The sequence below is a fragment of the Budorcas taxicolor genome, chromosome 9 (assembly GCF_023091745.1).
Source record: "Budorcas taxicolor isolate Tak-1 chromosome 9, Takin1.1, whole genome shotgun sequence".
NCBI classification, from domain to species: Eukaryota; Metazoa; Chordata; class Mammalia; order Artiodactyla; family Bovidae; genus Budorcas; species Budorcas taxicolor.
Genome location: NC_068918.1, coordinates 81,418,675 through 81,440,185, shown reverse-complemented (window position 1 = coordinate 81,440,185; position 21,511 = coordinate 81,418,675). Strand labels below are relative to the sequence as shown.

The following is a 21,511-nucleotide window of genomic DNA, read 5'->3' as shown; positions in this document are numbered from 1 at the left end:
AATGGACATGAGTTTGAGCAAGCTCTGGGAGTTACTGAGGTGCAGGAAAGTCTGGCATGCTCCAGTACATGGGGTCTCAAAGAGTCGTACACGACTGAGGGACTGAACTGAACTGAAGCATTGTTCTCATAAATTTAATCAACAGCTATCCCACAAAGCAATAAAGAATCCACCTGTCAAGAAGGAGACCCAGGTTCAGTTTCTGGATTGGAAAGATCCCCTGGAGAAGGAAATGATAACCCACTCTTGTATTTTTCCCTGGGAAATTGGACAAAGGAGCCTAGGGGGCTACAATCTATGGAGTCACAAAGAGTCAGACACAACTTAGTGATTAAACAATGGCAACAACACCAGAAAATGCTAATGTTGTCCTCCTTTCACAGACAAGAAAGGTAAGTGATTTACCTAAAAGGACATACCTGAGATTCAAATGCAGACCAGTGTGCTACAGAGACTGCCATCTTAATCATCTCATTAAGTGAAGACTTTCCCCAGTAATGTTGAATGAAATACAAAGATTAGGTGAGTTGTAGGGGACTGTCATTTCTAGAGACACAAAATTTTTCTTTTGTTGCTTAATTTGGGACTGGATATACAATATCTAATAGTCACCACTATTTTGAGCATTCTTTGTACCCAAATGACTACTTCTAAATTATCTAATAATCCAGAGCCTGAAAACTCTACACAAATGTATTTTTCTCTCTGTCTCTTTCCCCTTCCTTTCTTCCCTCCAGCCTCCCACTCTCTTTTTTAAACACCACTGATGGACTCAAGTGTATCTAGTGAAGAATATCTTAGGGCATGCGTAGCATATGCACTGGTATTGCTTATAAACTGATTATGTACAAAACCTCAAATAGAACAACCAGGGGAGGGTGTTTACCAAAAACACATCGAGTCCTATATTATGGTCTCTGTCCATTGGGAAGCTGCTTTTAATTGGAACTCCAACAAAGAAGCCTCCTTTCCCATCAAAAGCAATCAAAAATGACTCCAATATGTAACATAAAGAGCAGAGACTTCTGAAGAAGAATACTGTCCTTAGAAAAAGAGCATTAGTTCAAGACCCAGCAGAAGGAGAGAGAGGAAAATCAAGGGAGCTCTAAAGTTAAATAAGCAAAAAAAAAAGAAAAAAGAAAGAAGAAAAACAAACACATAAACCCTTTTTCTCTGGGGTAATAAAACATGTGTAGCACAGCCAAGACATTACCAAACAATACGTGCAAGGGAGTCACTGAAGAGAATATACAAATGGCCTATAAGAATATAAAACGTTGCTCAGTCCCAATGGTAATCACAGTAAAGATTGGTTAAAGCACAGTTCACAGTTAGAACAAGAATACCAATTAGGAAGTTTAGCTACCTCTTCTCTTGCTTTCTTTCCTCAAGTAATAATTACTCTGTTCATTTATCTTGGTCTTTCTTTTTGCACTATTGCTCTCCTTCAAAAGTCTTATAGTCAATGCCTATCAATCATGTTTATGAATGAAGTCCTTGGTTGCTGCATAGGTGGGTAAGGCCAGTTTTGTTTCTGTTATATAAGCTTGCTTTCTATTTCCCCAGTGCCTTCATGCTAAGTTGCTTCAGTCACGTTCGACTCTGTGCAACCCTACAGACTATACCCTGCCAGGCTCCTCTGTCCATGGGATTCTCCAAGCAAGAATACTCCTGGGTTGCCATGCCCTCCTCCAGGATATCTTTACGATCCAGGGATCGAACCCACATCTCTTCTATCTCTTGCATTGGCAGGCAGGTTCATTATTACCATCACTGCCTAGTCTTCCTGAACTGGAAGTCTGATGGTTAACTCTATGCATGTGGGAAAGGGCAGCTTAACTTTAAAGTAAAAATCACTTGCAGATGACTTAATGGGGAATGATCTTGGGAGACAGCTGGAAGGAAGGAAGTGTGGCCAAATTGAGTAGAGACAGAAGCTGATTCACACTGCAGTGACAAATGGAACCATGGCTGAGTCTATAGGGAATTATAGAGCTAAGAGTTGTCCCAAACTGAGGCCAAGGGAGAGGATAAAGTTGCGTCTCTCAACTATATTTGCTTTTCTTAGTAAGTTATTGCACTGGAGAATAGATTCTTTAGGGTGCTGATGAGTTGTATTCTGCCGAATTTAAAAGACATGTCTTAGTGGGACAAGTGTAGCCCTGAGATTGCATTTAATCTTAAGGTCACAGTGATAATTACCGTGTTCTTTCACCACCCATTTTATACTTCCCTTACTCTTTGCTGGCATCTCTGTTGTTACATGACATCTGAGTCTATTCACTATTCTTTGTCTCAGGAAGCTGTACTTGTCTATTTTCTATTAAAATGGAGTATAAGAGAACAAAAAGATAGCACAATGCATCATCTGGGCATTAATCGTATTCTTGACTGCTTCTTTGTGAAATAAAAGTCCTACCCTCTTCTGACAGTAAGTGTGAATTATTTCTTGAGTATAGTGACTCTTTTCCCTGTGTGATGATCTTTAAGTTGAAGTTACTAGGCAATAGTCATAGCTTAAAGATGAATGGGACTCCTCATAGACACAGAGACCACCATTCCCAGAGAGGAGGGGAATGGTGGGGGAATGGGAAAATTAGGAGAAAGATTGCTGCTGCTGCCGCTAAGTCGCTTCAGTCGTGTCCGACTCTGTGCGACCCCATAGACGGAAGCCCAACAGGCTCCCCTGCCCCCGGGATTCTCCTGGCAAGAACAATGGAGTGGGTTGCCATTTCCTTCTCCAATACATGAAAGTGAAAAGTGAAAGGGAAGTCGCTCAGTCGTGTCCGATTCTTAGCGACCCCATGGACTGCAGCCTACCAGGCTCCTCCATCCATGGGATTTTCCAGGCAAGAGTACTGGAGTACTGAAGGCCATTGCCGTCTCCGAGGAGAAAGATTAAGAGGTACAAACTTCCAGTTACAAAATAAATGAGTCACAGGAATGAAATGTACAGTGTTGGGAAAATATTCAATAATAATGCAATATTTTTGTTTGATGACAGATGATAACTAGAATTATCATGGTGAATATTTTAAAATCAATAGAAATATAAGATCATTATGTTATATATCAGGAACTAACTTAGTGTTGCAGGTCAATTATACTTCAAAAACAAATAAATAAATAAGCAAACTCAAAGAAAAAGAGATCAGATTTATGTTACTAGAGGTGGGGTAGAGGGAATTGGATGCAGTTGGTTTAAAAGTACAAATTTTTAGTTATATGATAAAGAAGTTCTGGGGATATGTTGTACAATAAATTAACACTGCTCTATGCGACACATGAAATGTGTTAAGAGAACAAATCCTAAGAGTTCTTATCACAAGGAAAAAAAATTTTTGTTCTTTTATTTTGCATCTAGAGGAGATGATGAATTATTGTGAAGTCAAATCATTATGCTGTGTACCTTGAACTTACACAGTGTTATCAGTTATATCTCAATAAAACTGGAAGAAAAAAAACATTAGTAGGACATTTACAGATTATCTTGTTAGAAGCAACTGAGATGATCCATCCATCCTTTTTCCACCTCTCAAAGGTCTTCTTTGCTGCCTTCTCGGTGAATTGAGGGAGAGGCTCAATGAATGACAGGGGGATCTGAGCCACCTGCTTGTATAATTTAATCCAGTGCTTGTGTCCAATCTCAGACATACCATGTCTATCCTGAAACAAATTGCTGCTGGACGTCCCACACCTTATGATGAAAGGATTGGACATGATGAACACCTCTGAACTCACAGTGATTTGCCATTCTATGGTAGAGTTCAAACTCTACCAGAGCCCAGTATCACATGGGAGCTTATTTTTTAATAATACCTTGTGGGCTTCCCTGATAGCTCAGCAGGTAAAGAATCCATCTGCAATGCAGGAGACACAAGGGACATGGGTTCGATTCCTGGCTTGGGAATATTCCCTGGAGAAGGAAATGGGAACCCACTCCAGTATCCTTACCTGGAAAACCCATGGACAGAGGAGCCTGGTGGGCTACAGTCTAAAGGGTCGCAAAGAGTCAGACACGACTGATGACTAATACAGAAGCTCTATGCCTTGCAACCTCTCTTCCTTGAGAACTAAGGAATCTGCGTGGCTACACAGTGATGCTCCTATTGGAACTTGCCATAAATTCCAAGTGGCATTTTCCTCATTACACTAGTTACATCTAATACCATAAGGCTTACTTCATTGACCATTCAGAAGGACATCTTGCACAGTAGCCTGGACCTACTCAGAGACAATCTGAGCTTAGAGTCACCTGATTTTTTTGGCAAATGGATTGGAGCAGTATTTGGAGATGTGGAATATGCTGCCTCCAGCTCCTGAAGAAGCCCTCCTCGTGCCATATCTCTTAATGGTGGGAGGAATAACAGTCAATAAATTTTCCATAACTTTGAACTTACTGATATGGTAAACCCCTGAATATATCATAGGTCAACATGTTTTACCAACTTACCTGTCTCTTCTTTCTCATCTATTATGACAAGTCTATGAGCTCTTATGATTCAGGTCCATTGATATTATATTATGATAGAGGACAGAAAACCTGGGAAAAGCCATAAATATGTACCATTGTTTATATCACATGAATGGACTGCTTCTGATCCTCCTTATCAATAAGATTGTCATCCCTTTTCCTTTGACTGAGTTCCTAGATCAATAGCTGACTGTCAGGATCCGGTTTTTCTGTTCTAGTCAAGACACCACAACTGGGGAGTCAGTTAAGTTTTCAGTGTCTGCTTCTAAACACCATGATCCGTACAGTTTGTATAAGGTCCCTCCTTAATTAAATAACAGTGAGAGATGCACCACTACCTCTTCCTTCTTTAAGTCTTGCATGCATGCCTGCTCAGTCTCTCAGTCATGTCCTACTCTTTGTGACCCCATGGACTGTAGCCTGCCAAGCTTCTCTGTCCATGGAATTTCCCAGGTAAGAATACTGGAGTAGGTAGCCATTTCCTCCTCCAGGGGACCTTCCTGACCCAGGGATCAGACCTGTGTCTCCTGCATCTCCCGCATTGGCAGCAGATTCTTTACCAGTGAGCCACCTGGGAAGCCCCCTTTAAGTCTTGAGTGTCATACTAATATCTGATATCCTTTGGAATGCATTATTGTTTTGACTTACTCTCTTGACTGTTTTCTTTAAATAATATTTATTATAGAAATATTTCCTGTTACTTAAGTTCATATAGCTGCAAAATTTTGAGGATGAGTAGAATCAAATTATTCTGTTGGGTATTTTTATTCATTCTATTAATAGTTTGTTGTTCAATGGTGGTTGCTATACGTTACCCATTGGTGTAAGTGATTTCCATATGTTAACTCACTATTCAATCTTCACAAGAACATCGTGAATGCAATTGCTATTAAGATTTTTACTGATTGAGAAACTGAGGTATGCTTTTGGATAGTTAGAAGTTATAAGAGCTCAGTCTAAAATCTAGGAAGTTTCTTTTAAAATTTGTTCTTTTAACTACTATTCTCCAATGCCTCTTATGTTGAAGAATCCTTTTTATTTAATTTAAACAAATTTTTCCCCCCTCAGAGGACCACTTCAAAATTATCAACACTATCAGAGGACATTTTAAACAGTCTGCTTCATAAAAATAAGAATCCCACAAAACTTATGATTGTCCTTTTCACTGATGCTTGTCACTTGAGATTTAAGTATTATGTTCAACTACTAATTTCCACTACCTGTCAAGAGACAGTCTGTTAGAATCTTAAATTGACTTAGCAATAAAAACAAAACAAAAAAGTCTACCTAGAAAATTAATATTTCAGTATTTCATGGTGTTTCAAAACTGGTCTTGTTTGTATTTAGGTATGATTATTATTTACCTTAGTCCTTGATTTTGATTCCATCTTTTTAAACAAGTTCTCCTTTCTGCCTACAATGTATGTAGTGAAGTGGTTGACAAATTAGCTGACATTATAATCCTAATTTCTAAAAATTATTTAATTTTAATAAGAGACTTCAACCAAAAGATTGGTTAGGAACACATCTAGTGTTGGACAAATATTCAGAATTGATACTACAAAGTATTTGTGAAGCCTCTAGTTGGTGAATTTCACGTATATACACTACCACATGTAAAATAGCTAGTGGGAACCTGCTGCCCAGCACAGGGAGCTCCGCTTTGTCCTCTGTGATGAGACAGATAGGGAGGTGTTAGGGAGCCCAAGAAGGAGGGGTATATGTACGCATCTAGCCTATTCATTTTGTTGTACAGTGGAAACTAACACAACATTGTAAAGCAATTATATTCCAGTTTAAAAAATGAGTACCATAACTTACTGCACCACACTGACTCTTGAAAGACCATTACAGAGAAGAAAGTGTATTCATACATATTAGTATGATTACCTATATCCAGATTTACCAAGAAAAAGCAACCTTTATAAGTTACTGATATAGTAAAGTAAACAATAACTAGAGTTAAGCAAATGTGAAGGAAAATAAATGAGGAATGAAACATTTCCTTATATGTTTTTGTATCTCAAATATGGCCTGGAGGTCTAGACTTGGCCATTCAATACATATAGATAATACAGATACACAACCCAGATACATATACATATACACAACACAGATACATAAAAAAACAAAAACCAGGAGAAAATTCTTACTCAGGATTGGGAGTGATTTTTCCATAATCTCAAAATGTCAAAAGATTTCCTGTGGTCAGCTTACTGTGTTGACCTTTCCCTATGTAGTTTCTTGGGCATTTTATTTATATATTGGTAGCTTCTAACATCATTGGCAGGTGCCCAACATGTGGCAGGAATTAAAAAATCAATTGTGGAATACACAGATTTGTATAACTCAGTCAGTTCAGTCACTCAGTCATGTCTGACTCTTTGCAATCCCATGGACTGCAGCACGCCAGGCTTCCCTATCCATCACCAACTTCCAGAGCTTGCTCAAACTCATGTCCATTCAGTTGGTGATGCCATCCAGCCATCTCATCCTCTGTCATCCCCTTTTCATCCTCCCTTCAACATTTCCCAGCATCACAGTCTTTTCCAATGAGTCAGTTCTTCACATCGGATGGCCAAAGTATTGGAGCTTCAGCTCCAGCATCAGTCCTTCCAATGAAAACTAAGGACTGATTTCTTTAGTTTTGATTGGCTTCATCTCCTTGCAGTCCAAGGACTCTCAAGAGTCTTCCCCAGCACAACGGTACAAAGGCATCAATTATGTGGCTCTTAGCTTTCTTTATAGTCCAACTCTCACATCCATACATGACTACTGGAAAAACCACAACTTTGACTGTATGGACCTTTGATGGCAAAGTAATGTCTCTGCCTTTTAATATGTTAAGTTTGTCATGGCTTTTCTTCCAAAGAGCAAGCATCTTTTAATTTCATGGCTGCAGTCATCATCTGCAGTGATTTTGGAGCCCAAGAAAATAAAGTCTCTCACTGTTTCCATTGTTTCCCCATCTATTTGCCTTAAAGTGATAGGACTAAATGCCATGAACTTCGTTTTTTGAATGTTGAGATTTAAGCCAACTTTTTCACTCTCCTCTTTCACTTTCAAGAGGCTCTTTAGTCTCAAAGATTGATTTCTGCCATAAGGGTGGTGTCATCTGCATATCTGTTATGGATATTTCTCCCAGCAATCTTGATTCCAGCTTGTGCTTCATCCAGCCCAGTGTTACTCATGATGTACTCTGTATATAAGTTAAATAAGCAGGGTGACAACCCTTGACATACTCCTTTCCCAGTTTCGAACCAGTCTGTTGTTCCATTCCAGTTACAATTATTGCTTTTTGACCTGCATACAGATTTCTCAAAGGGAGGTCAGGTGGTCTGGTATTGCCATGTCTTGAAGAATTTTCCACAGTTTGTTATGATCCATACTGCCAAAGTCTTTGGTGTAGTCAGTAAAGCAGAAATGGTATGGACCTAACAGAAGCAGAAGATATTAAGAAGAGGTGGAGAGAATACACAGAACTTACAAAAAATATCTTCATGACCCTGATAATCACAGTGGTGTGATCACTCAACTAGAGCCAGACATCCTGGAATGTGAAGTCAAGTGGGACTTTGGAAGCATCACTATGAACAAAGCTAGTGGAGGTGATGAGATTCTAGTTATTTCAGTCACTCAGTCATGTCCAACTCTTTGCAACCCCATGAATCACAGCACACCAGGCCTCCCTGTCCATCACCAACTCCCGGAGTTCACTCAGACTCATGTCCATCGAGTCGGTGATGCCATCCAGCCATCTCATCCTCTGTTGTCCCCTCCTTCTCCTACCCCCAATCCCTCCCAGAATCAGGGTCTTTTCCAATGAGTCAACTCTTTGCATGAGGTGGCCAAAGTATTGGAGTTTCAGCTTCAATATCAGTCCTTCCAATGAACACCCAGGACTGATCTCCTTTAGGATGGACTGGGTGGATCTCCTTGCAGTCCAAGGGACTCTCAAGAGTCTTCTCCAACACCACAGTTCAGAAGCATCAATTCTTCGGTGCTCAGCTTTCTTCACAATCCAACTCTCACATCCATACATGACCACTGGAAAAAAACATTACCTTGGCTAGACAGAACTTTGTTGGCAAAGTAATATCTCTGCTTTTGAATATGCTGTCTAGGCTGGTCATAACTTGCCTTCCGAGGAGTAAGCATCTTTTAATTTCATGGCTGCAGTCACCGTCTGCAGTGATTTTGGAGCCCAAAAGAATAAAGTCTAACACAGTTTCCACTGATTCTCTGTCTATTTCCCATGAAGTGATGGGATCAGATGCCATGATCTTAGTTTTCTGAATGTTGAGCTTTAAGCCAACTTTTTCACTCTCTTCTTTCACGTTCATCAAGAGGCTTTTTAGCCTCTCACTTTCTGCCATAAGGTTGGTGTCATCTGCATATCTAGCTGAGCTATTTCAAATCCTAAAAGATGATGCTGTGAAAGTGCTGCACTCAATATGTCAGCAAATTTGGAAACTCAGCAGTGGCCACAGGACTGGAAAAGGTCAGTTTTCATTCCCATACCAAAGAAAGGCAATGCCAAAGAATGATCAACCTACTGCACAATTGTACTCAACTCACATGCTAGTAAAGTAATGCTCAAAATTCTTCAAGCAGGCTTCAGCAATACATGAACCATGAACCTCCAGATGTTCAAGCTGGTTTTAGAAAAGGCAGAGGAACCAGAGATCAAATTGCCAACATTTGCTGAATCATTGAAAAAGCAAGAGAGTTCCAGAAAAATATTTCTTTCTGCCTTATTGACTATGCCAAAGCCTTTGACTGTGTGGATCACAATAAACTGTGGAAAATTCTGAAAGAGATGGGTATACCAGACCACCTGACCTGCCTCTTGAGAAATCTTAACACAGGTCAGGAAGCAACAATTAGAACTGGACATGGAAGAACAAACTGGTTCCAAATAGGGAAAGGAGTACATCAAGGCTGTATATTGTCACCCTGCTTATTTAACTTCTCTGTGGAGTACATCATGAGAAACGCTTGGCTGGATGAACCACAGGCTGGAATCAAGATTGCCGAGAGAAATCTCAATAATCTCAGATATGCAGATGACACCACCCTTATGGCAGAAAGTGAAGAGGAACTGAAGAGCCTCTTGATGAAAGTGAAAAAGGAGAGTGAAAAAGTGGGCTTAAAGCGCAACATTCAGAAAATGAAGATCATGGTATCCAGTCCCATCACTTCATGGTAAATAGATGAGGAAACAGTGGAAACAGTGGCTGACTTTTTTTTCTGGGCTCCAAAATCACTGCAGATGGTGATTGCAGCCATGAAATTAAAAGACGCTTACTTCTTGGAAAGAAAGTTATGACCAACCTAGACAACATATTAAAAAGCAGAGATATTACTTTGTCAACAAAGGTCCATCTAGTCAAGGCTGTGGTTTTTCCTGTGGTCATGTATGGATGTGAGAGTTGGACTATAAGAAAGCTGAGTGCAGAAGAATTGATGCTTTTAAACTGTGGTGTTGGAGAAGACTCTTGACAATCCCTTGGACTGCAAGGAGATCCAACCAGTCCATCCTAAAGGAGATCAGTCCTGCTGTGTTCATTGGAAGGGCTGATGTTGAAGCTGAAACTCCAATACTTGGGTCACCTGATACGAAGAGCTGACTCATTTGAAAAGACCCTGATGCTGGGAAAGACTGAGGGCAACAGGAGCAGGGGACATCAGAGGATGAGACGGTAGGATGGCATCACTGACTCAGTGGACCTGAGTTTGGGTAAACTCTGGTAGTTGGTGATGCACAAGGAGGCCTGGCATGCTGCAGTTCATGGGGCTGCAAAGAGTCAGACACTACTGAGCGACTGAACTGAATTGAACTGATTCAAGTCATCCATAATGATAACATTATTATTATCCCATGTCCATAATGATAATAATAATACCTTTGAAAGTCATAGGTATCTGAACTTCAGTTTTGTCATCTGCAAGGTGGCTGAGTAGTTTCATTCAGATCATCTCCACAGTTCCTTCTAGCTTTCAAAACCACATTCATATAAATCATTCTGATATACTGAATTTCTTGTCTCAGATAGAATCTCCTTGTTAATTTGGACAAAGTTAAGCCTTTGAGTGTGGAGAAGGCAATGGCAACCCACTCCAGTACTCTTGCCTGGAGGATACCATGGACGGAGGATCCTGGTGGGCTGCAGTCCATGGAGTTGCTAGGAGTCGGACACGACTGAGCAATTTCACTTTCACTTTCTACTTTCATGCACTGGAGAAGGAAATGGCAACCCACTCCAGTGTTCTTGCCTGGAGAATCCCAGGGATGGGGGAACCTGGTGGGCTGCCATCTGTGGGGTCGCACAGAGTTGGACACGACTGAAGCAACTTAGCAGCAGCAGCAGCAGCAAGCCTTTGAGTGAGGCTTCCCTAGTAACTCAGGTGGTAAAGAATCTGCCTGCAATGCAGGAGGCCTCGGTTTGATTCCTGGGTTGGGAAGATCCCCTGGAGAAGGGATAGGCTGCCGACTCCAGTATTCTTGGGCTTCCCTGGTGGGTCAGATGGTAAAGAATCCACCTGCAATGTGTGAGACCTGGGTTCGATCCCTGGGTTGGGAAGATCCCCTGGAGGAGGGCATGGCCACTCACTCCAGTATTTTTGCCTGGAGAATCCCCATGGACAGAGGAGCCTGGCAGGCTACAAAAGGATCAAACAAGACTGAGTGACCAAGCACAGCACAGCAAACCTTTGAGTAGTTTTGAAAACGGGAATGATTCAAGGAGGCAAATTTTCAATACAGTTAGGCAACTTGTTGGAGCTTCTGAATAGATGACATCTTCAGCCAGAACTGGCATCCAGCAGGTGGCACTATGCCATTATCAAGAGCCCAACCAGCCCTCAAGAGGGACACCTCTCTGTCAGCAATCTTAATCAAGGGCAGTAATCAACATGGTCATACTTTGTTTCTTTACGATTACAAGATGAACTTGATACTTTCTGATTTGAATAATTACACTCTATTTAATTCTTCTCCCTGCAGTCAGATGGAAAAAAGCTGAAAAGGGCTTTTGCTAATTCTAAAACTTGACTAAATAGCAGGGGGTAATGGAATTATGTGTTCTCTGACAGAAAGAGTATCAAATCCCACCCACTGACACAGGTTGTATGCTTGGGTCAGAATGACAACCCATTCCAGTGTTCTTGCCTGGAGAAGCCCATGGACAGAGGAACCTGGTGAGCTACAGTCCAAGGGATCAAAAAGAGTCAGACACGACTGAGTGATTTTCACTTTCTATAGTATAGTCAATAGTATGGACTATGGAATAGAATATAAATATATTTATAAATCGTTATGACTTCAAGGCATATAATAGCAGGAGACCCTGGATTTGGGAGCAAAGGACAGAGTTAAGCTCTGGAGTTCTTGTTAACTCATTGATAGAGGCAATGAGATCTATAGAAGATGGGTCTGGTCCCACTCTATGAAACCCCACTGATCCATGCTGATGGGATTAGAAGTCAGCTCCCTTATACTGGGGTTTGTTCTTGACACCTGTTAGAAGATTAAAGTGAAACACCAGTGCTGTCTTGTGGTCTGATAATGGAACTGAAGTGTTTCAGGAAGCCACGTGTTACTCTCTGCATGGCAGGGTCTGCTCAAATGTGAAGATGGGTATAGTGGTCCTAGACGAGGTCCTCCTCAGAAAAATCCTCTTTGTTTTCCTTCTGGAATTCTTATTATTTGGATGTTGGGTCCTCCTGGAATGATCTCCTAATTTTCTTGCCTTTTTTTCTACATTTTCTTTTCTGGCCATTTCTACCTGTTCTTTCTGAAAGATTTCCTCATGTTTATATTTTTTTTACCTTTGTATGGATAACAGGAGTGATATTTGATAACTTTTTCTCTTAAAAAGAAAGAGCATCTAGTGGTTGTATTATCAGTGCAAGATTTTCTTTTTTCTCCCAGAGAATATTCTCATTTCTTCCATGTTTTCTTTTCCACAAATTAGCTCTCTCTCTTTTTCAAATCTTTCTCTTTTTTCTTTAGGTACTAAGATACAAATTATCATCTCTGTGTTCTGGAGAAAGAGCTTGTCAATTGATGGACTTAACCGAAGGAAACTGAGTAAGGACCCAAATGTTTGCTGGATTTCTGTCAAAAAATTAATCCATATAGATATTTTCTTTAGGCATTTGATTTTTCCAAAGGAAAATATATTTCAGGGTCCTTAGGAAAAGAAATAGTAAAAGAGATCTAAAGTATATGCACTTCAATGTAATTCCTGTTTTTAATAAGAAAGGTTAGTCCCTATCCTTTTTTGTGTCCTTTTTCTCTCTAGTTCTATTTATGCAGAGAAGAAACTTCCCACCTTTATGAGAGATGTGATAGTTGTCTATTAAAACAGGTGAAAAAAAAAACACTTCATCTAAGAAATCTATGCATTTCTTAAGGAAATGTGTAACAAGCATCCTAGTTTTTGCCCCATCCTTTACCAATCCTGAGGTTTATGGAGTTTCTAATTCCTTAGCCCTTAAGAGCTCTTCTCTGTAAATTATCTTGCTGCTAAATTATATTGCCTTTTTCTGGCCATGAATTCCAGCCTTCTCAGTTCTGTGAAGCCTTTTACTGCTAATACATCTGCTTCCCAAATTTTTACTTTCTATTTTATTTATTTAAAAGAAAAATGCTTGGAGCATAATTGCTTTACAAGGTTGTGTTAGTTTTTGCTGTATAATGAAGTCGATCAGCTCTATGCATACATATATCCTCTCCCTCTCACCACCCACCATCCCACCCCTCTAAGTCATCACAGAGCACTGAGCTGAGCTCCGTGTGCTACACCACAGTTCTCACTGGCTAGCTATTTTACATCGGTGTATTTATCAAATCCAATCTCCCAGTTCAGCCAACCCTTCTCCTCCCCCCTACACGCCCACCCCACACTCCCGTGTTCACATGTCGGTTCTCTAGTCTGTATTCTCAACCTCGAAAAATGTACTGTTCTTTTTCACATGCTTTCTTCTCCTGTGCTTTTTGATTTGTGGCACATTCATTTTTATAACTGTACTATTGTTTTCAATGGTATATTTGAATAAAGCAATGATCTGCACATGTGTTTATGTTGCCTTTTTTCTCATATTCCCTTTCCCCAGTAACAAGTAGAATCTAGATTGTAATATGAATACCCTTCTTAGGGCTCCTTTGGGAGTGAGTTAGCTCTGGAGGTAATGTTCATTTGGCCATATCACCAGTGATGATGTGTTTGCCACTGCTCTGGAGACCACAGATAAGACCAAGAAGGTAATTCTGTGGATTTTGCGGTTCTCTCCAAGGAAAGGTGATTGATAGCCCTGTCCTACTGAATCCTGTGTATAAATGTCATTATCATTATCGACATTTTACAGCATTGCCAGCTGAACTTCACATAGGATAATTTAACAAGGTTGGTATTGGAGAAACACACATTTGTCCCAGGTCTCTTTGAACCCAGAGACCATCTTCTTCACACGATATATCCTCCTTGACAACTTCAAACTACCCTTCATTACCTACTTAGGAGAAATTGTCTGAACTACATTATAATTGAGTGTATTTGCCTGAAATTATAATTACTCTAATTTTGTGTCCTGAGTTTCCTGCATTATGTTTAGCATAAAACAATCTTATAAAGTTGGAGAAGGACATGGCAACCCACTCCAGTATTCTTGCCTGGAGGATCCTGTGGATGGAGGAGTCTGGTGGGCTGCTGTCCATGGGGTCACACAGAGTTGGACATGACTGAAGCAACTTAGCATACATGCATGCATTAGAAAAGGAAATGGTAGCCCACTCTAGTATTCTTGCCTGGAGAATCCCAGGAATGGAGGAGCCTGGTGGGCTGCCTTCTATGGGGTCACAGAGAGTCAGACATGACTGAAGTGACTTAGCAGCAGCAGCAGTCTTATAAAATAGTATAAAATTATTCAATATCCATATTAAATACCATATAATATTAAAGTATAGGGTGCTTCCCTAGTGGCTTGGATGATAGAGTCCGCCTGCAATGCAGAAGACCAGGGCTCAATCCCTGGGTCGGGAAGATCCCCTGGAGAAGGGAATGACAATGCACTCCAGTACTCTTGCCTGGAGAATCCCATGGACAGAGGAGCCTGACGGGCTTTAGTCCATGGGGTCTGAGTCAGACACAACTGATAGAAGGTTTAATATTAAAGTGTTGTGGGAAATCACACTAGTGATTTTTAAACCTCCTAGGCACTGCTGCCCTAAAGAGCCCCAATTTAGCGATTTGTGAACTGTTTCCTGAGGGGTGCTTTAGGCACTTGGTAGTGGTGATAGGAATGAACAGAGTAAGGAAAGAAACATGAGAATATGGACCACATACTTCTTTTATGTCTATTCATCATATCCCAAGACAACATCCTCAGTTCACTTTCGGCTGAGAGACTGAAAATAAATGTAAAATAATAGAAGAAATTACCATCCTCAAAAGAAGTAGACTACCTTAAAACCAATGTAAGTACTTGAAACATTTGCAAGTGAATTTCATGCCTGCAAAGCAAGAGACCTGGGTTCGATCCCTGGGTTGGGAAGGTCCCTTGGAGAAGGGAAAGGCTACCCACTCCAGTATTCTGGCCTGGAGAATTCCATGGACTATACAGTCTATGGGGTCTCAAAGAGCTGGACACAAATGAGCGACTTTCACTTTCACTTTTCACACCAGAGGCAAGACAAGTGTGGTGCCATAATTCAGCAGATGAGAGGAAGAATCTTTGGGGAGATGGTGATTACTCCATCTACAAATTGGATTTACATGCTTGTATATTCTCATTGCGCCTCTCCGTCAAATCTATCACACCCTAAATGGCATTACAATAACAAATTCTATTTTTCTAATGAGTTTTTCATGTTTTTCTCTTCTGTTTACTGCAAACATGGGTTTCTCATCAGTGAGGGCAACACACTTGTTCTTTAAGGTAAATTTGAATTGAAATTCCAGAAGAAAAGTGGGTGGCAAATGCCTGGCAAGGTAAATAATTTGATGAGACATAAAAGATAATGAAATTTCAGCCACTTTCACTGGACCTTGAAGGTTTAATTCTATCCAGAAGTGTTGGAGAAAGAAAATGAGGCAGCATAAGTTAAAATTGCAAAATTAATCCTTGAAAAAGCAAAAAGTAGGATGATTTACTAATGAAAGTTCTCATTTGTGAGCCAGTGATAGCATTTTTTTTTTTAATATAATAGCTAGAGTCTGGATTGTGATCTATTTTTACCATTTCTTTCCGCTTTTGTTTTCAATGTTTAAAGAATGTACAGAAGGGCCATTGTCACCTTTCCAGAGGCGATTACTGGGCAGGCTGTCTTTTGCTCCAGTCTGAAGTGCTAGCTGGCAGTCAAGCGTAAGCACTCAGGTAACAGTGGCTGCCATCGATGGTGCTTAGGGTCCCCTGGGCTCATCTGCACCACTCGCTTGCCACGCACTCCGCCATCATAAGCCACCATCATGGTAAAGCTCTCAGTTCAGTTCAGTTCAGTTCAGTCACTCAGTCGTGTCTGACGTTTTGTGACCCCATGAACCACAGCACACCAGACCTCCCTGTCCATCACTAACTCCCAGAGTCCACCCAAACCCATGTCCATTGTGTCGGTGATGCCATCCAACTATCTCAATCCTCTGTCATCCCCTTCTCCTCCTGCCCTCAGTCTTTCCCAGCATGAGGGTCTTTTCAAATGAGTCAGCTCTTTGAATCAGGCGGCCAAAGTATTGGAGTTTCAGCTTCAACATCAGTCCTTCCAATGAACACTCAGGATCGATCTCCTTTAGGATGGACTGGTTGGATCTCCTTGCAGTTCAAGGGACTCTCAAGAATCTTCTCCAACACCACAGTTCAAAAGCATCAGTTCTTTGGTGCTCAGTTTTCTTTATAGTCCAACTCTCACATCCATACATGACCACTGGAAAAACCATAGCCTTGATTAGATGGACCTCTGTTGGCAAAGTAATATCTCTGCTTTTTAATATGATGTCTAGGTTGGTCATAAGTTTCCTCCCAAGGAGCAAGTGTCTTTTAATTTCATGGCTGCAATCACCATCTGCAGTGATTTTGGAGCCCAGAAAAATAAAATCAGCCACTGTTTCCACTGTTTCTCCATTTATCTGCCATGAAGTGATGGGACCGGATGCCATGATCTTAGTTTTCTGAATCTTGACCTTTAAGCGTGCAAAGGACGGTAAAAATCAAGGTGACTCCAAGAAAATGCCTCCTCTCCGAAGAAGATAGTGAAGATGAGCAAATGTCAGAAGATGAAGAGGATGAGAGCAGTGGAGAAGAGGTTGTCATCCCTCAGAAAAAAGGCAAGAAGGCTACCACAACTCCAGCAAAGAAGATGATGGCTTCCCCAACAAAAAAAGTTTGCAGTTGCCTCACCGGCAGAGAAAGCAGTTGTCACCCCTGGCAAAAAAAGCAGTGGCTACTCCAGCCAAGAAGACAGTTACACCTGCCAAATCAGTAGTAATGCCTGGCAAAAAGGGAGCCACCCCAGGCAAAGCACTGGTAGCAGCTGCTGGTAAGAAGGGAGCAGCTGCTCCAGCCAAAGGAGCAAAGAATGGCAAGAATGCCAAGAGAGAAGACAGGGATGAGGAAGATGAAGATGACAGTGAAGAGGAAAACAAGGACGATGAAGAAGAGGACGAGCCAGCACTGAGGAAAGCAGCTGATTTTGGTGCTGCTCCTGCCACAGATGATGAGGAGGAGGAGGAGGATGAAGGTGACTCTGAAGAAGAACCTATGGAGATTGTATCAGCCAAAGAAAAGAAAGCTCCAGCAAAAGCTGTTCCTGTGAAGGCCAAGAGCACTGCTGAAGATGAAGATGAAGAGGATGAGGAAGAGGATGACAATGATGAGGAGGAGGAAGATGGAGAGGAAGAAGAGGAGGAGGAAGAGGAAGAAGAGCCTGTCAAAGAAGCACCTGGAAAAGGAAAGAAGGAAATGGCCAAAAAAAAGCAGCTCCTGAAGCCAAGAAACAAAAAGTAGAAGGCACAGAACCAGCTACGTCTTTCAATCTCTTTGTTGGAAACCTGCACTTCAATAAATCTTCTCTTGAATTGAAAACGGGTATCAGTGACATTTTTGCTAAAAATGATCTTGCTGTTGTCGATGTCAGAATTGGTGTGTCTAGGAAATTTGGCTATGTGGATTTTAAGTCTGCTGAAGACCTGTAAGAAACCTTGGAACTCCCTAGTTTAAAAGTCTTTGGCAACAAAATTAAACTAGGAAAACCAAAGGGAAAAGACAGTAAGAAAGATCGAGATGCAAGAACACTTTTGGATAAAAATCTGCCTTGCAAAGTTACTCAGGATGATTTAAAAGAAGTGTTTGAAGATGCTGTGGAGATCAGACTAGTCAGCAAGGATGGAAAGAGTAAAGGGATTGCTTATATTGAATTTAAGACAGAAGCGGATGAAGAAAAAAACCTTGGAGGAAAAGCGGGGAACAGAGATAGATGGGCGATCCATTTTCTCTATCCTACACCAGAGAGAAAGGTCAAAGTCAAGACCATAGAGGTGGAAAGGATCACATTTGGAGTGGTGAATCAAAAACCCTGGTTTTAAGCAACCTCTTCTATAGTGCAATGGAAGAAACTCTTCGGGAAGTATTTGAGAGGGCAACTCATATCAAGATGCCGCAGAACCAAAATAGCAAATCTAAAGGGTATGCATTTATGGAATTTGCTTCATTTGAAGATATTAAAGAAGCTTTAAATTCATGTAATAAAAGGGAAATTGAGGGCAGAGCCATAAGACTGGAGTTGCAAGGACCCAGGGGATCACCGAATGTATGAGGCCACCCACCCAAAACTGTTTGTCTCTAAGGATACCACAGAAGAGACGTTAGTCATTTGATGGCTCTATCTGAGCAAGGATAGTCACTGACCGGGAGACTGGATCCTTCAAAGGGTTTGGTTTTGTAGACTTCAACAGCGATGAAGATGGCCAAAGCTGCCAAGGAGACCATAGACGATGGTGAAATTGATAGAAGCAAAGTCACTTTGGACTGGGCCAAACCTAAGGGTGAAGACGGGCTTGGTGGCTGAGGAGGAGGCAGAGGTGGCTTTGGAGGCCGAGGTGGTGGCAGAAGTGGCAGAGGCAGAGCTGGTGACAAAGGCCAGGGAGGCTTTAGAGTCCGAGGAGGCAGAGGAGGAGGAGGCGACCACAAGCCACAAGGAGAGAAGACGAAGTTTGAATAATTTCTTCTATCTGTCTCTCCCTCTTCCATTTGAAAGAAAGGACTCTGGGGTTTTTACTCTGTTACCTGATCAATGACAGAGCCTTCTGAGGACATTCCAAGACAGTATACAGCCCTGTGGGCTACTTGGAAATCCGAATAGATAACATTTCAAGGGAGATAACCCTGTTGGTGTTGACTGGATATTCGTATAGACTTTTTAGAGGTGATAGAGCTAATCCTTATCTGTAAATTTTGAACTTATATTGTTTCTTCCCAGGTACAAAACCATTTTTTCCCTATGGAGTGTTCTGGCTTTTTCCATTAGAGGGTTGTAAAGGAAAGCAGAATGTTTTATTGATTTTTGCTTCAGCAATTTTGGGACAAATTCTCTGGGGAAAAAAAAAAAAAAAAGAATGTACAGAAGGAACTCACTTCAAACATGATCAGGTGCCTGACAGAACTTTATCTCCACCTCCCCTGCTTCTTATCCATTTGTTGTGATTCAGTCACTAAGTCGTGTCCAACTCCTTGCAACCCCATGGACTGCAGCATGCCAGGATTCCCTCTCCTTTACTATCTCCCAGAGTTTGCATAAACTCAGGTCCATTGTGTCAGTGATACTATTAACCATCTCATCCTCTGTTACCCCCTTCTTCTCCTGCCCTCAATCTTTCCCAGCATCAGGGTCTTATCCTTTAGCCTGATGGTAATAAAGATAACAGAGTTGCTTGAAGAGAACCAGCGGCCATGTTTCTATAATGCTCCTTTTTGTCTTTGCTTCTCTTTCTTATTTTCACAATATTGTAAGCTTTCTATCAAAGAATGGCTTGAAAAATGTTTTAAATGCACAAAGGTAAAGATACTTTCCCCCCATCACCACATATCATGGTGAGTACATAATTTGGAACTATGTAAAGCATGTTATATTATTTAATTTGATTTACTACTCAAAATTGCCATTCTAGGAATACTATTATTTTTACCAGTTTGCTGTTGAAAAATACAGGCTTAAGTGGTTAAACAAAATGCTCAAGGTCACACAAGTGAGAAATGAGTTAGGTGAATCTGAGTATTACTAGTATCAACTTAAATTAAATCAGTAGCAATATGCTTCTTAGTAGAATCTGTTAACTTAAAATCAAACAATAATGAATTTTAAAATGCCAGCTCAAGCACTTACTAAACTCTCTTTGAAATGTTAGTAATTTAATAATCCTAATTAGAAATGAATTAGTCACACATGGAATACATATTCTTTTTGGAAATGTCTAACATAGTGGCCTGAAGGAAGATAATGATACCTTAACCTGAGCCACAATTGAGCCAACACATTTGTCTTATGGAAAATATGCCCTGCCCAGTTAACTCCACAAGAGTCTAAAGAATTCTGGAAAAAAAGATCAAAATGTGTCTTCCAGCCCAAATTTATATTTTCCTTTGGGACTTCCCTGGTGGCTCAGATGATAAACTGTCTGCCTATAATGCGGGAGACCCAGCTTCAGTCCCTGGGTCAGGAAGATTTCCTGGAGAATGAAATGGCAACCCTCTCCAGTATTCTTGTCTGGAAAATCCCATGGACTGTGGAACCCAGTAGGCTACAGTCTATGAGGTTGCAAAGAATTGGACATGCTTTTTTCACTTTCTTTTTGCTTAATAAAATTTCAGCAGCATATAGCTGAGTTGGTGTTAAATATATTGCCAGAGGTACAGACAAACATGCTTTATATTCAATAAATATTGAATTTATTCACAAACTTTATTATACAAAAAAATAGCTTTTAAGTTCAGTCAGGAAATAATACATCTGTTCATACACTTTTCTTTCCAAATTGATCTCATTTTATGGAGAATTAGACTTTAATGAAGTAGAGACTCACCAAAAACAAAATTCCTTAATATGGTTATAGCTAATGAAACAAATAACCTCAGATATGCAGATGACACCACCCTTATGGCAGAAAGTGAAGAGGAACTAAAAAGCCTCTTGATGAAAGTGAAAGAGGAGAGTGAAAAAGTTGTCTTAAAGCTCAACATTCAGAAAACAAAGATCATGGCATCTGATCCCATCACTTCATGGGAAATAGATGGGGAAACAGTGGAAACAGTGTCAGACTTTGTTTTTGGGGGCTCCAAAATCACTTCAGATGGGGATTGCAGCCATGAAATTGAAAGACGCTTACTCCTTGAAAGGAAAATTATGACCAACCTAGATAGCATATTCAAAACCAGAGACATTACTTTGCCAACAAATGTCCGTCTAGTCAAGGCTATGGTTTTTCCAGTGGTCATGTATGGATGTGAGAGTTGGACTGTGAAGAAAGCTGAGCACCGAAGAATTGATGCTTTTGAACTGTGGTGTTGGAGAAGACCCTTGAGAGTCCCTTGAACTGCAAAGAGATCCAACCAGTCCATCCTAAAGGAGATCAGTCCTGGGTGTTCATTGGAAGGACTGATGCTAAAGCTGAAACTCCGGTACTTTGGCCACCTCATGCAAAGAGTTGACTCATTGGAAAAGACTTTGATGCTGGGAGGGATTGGGGGCAGGAGGAGAAGGGGATGACAGAGGATGAGATGGCTGGATGGCATCACCGACTCGATTGACATGAGTTTGAGTGAACTCTGGGAGTTGGTGATGGATAGGGAGGCCTGGCGTGCTGCAATTCATAGAGTCATAAAAAGTCAGACACGACTGAGCGACTGAACTGAACTGAACTGAATGAAATGAAGAAAAGAAGCAAACAAACAAAAGAAACTCGTATTCCTCAATCACACAGACCTAAGGAGAAGGCAGTAGTCAAGTCAATTCCCTATAATTTCCCCCTTTCTGAATTTTTGAGATTG

General features: G+C 40.8%; 1 pseudogene; it reads left to right on the top strand.

Moving 5' to 3' along the window:
- The first annotated feature begins 338 nt into the window (after window positions 1–338).
- On the top strand, window positions 339–18,689 carry LOC128053174 (nucleolin-like; annotated as a pseudogene).
- The last annotated feature ends 2,822 nt before the right edge of the window (window positions 18,690–21,511 follow it).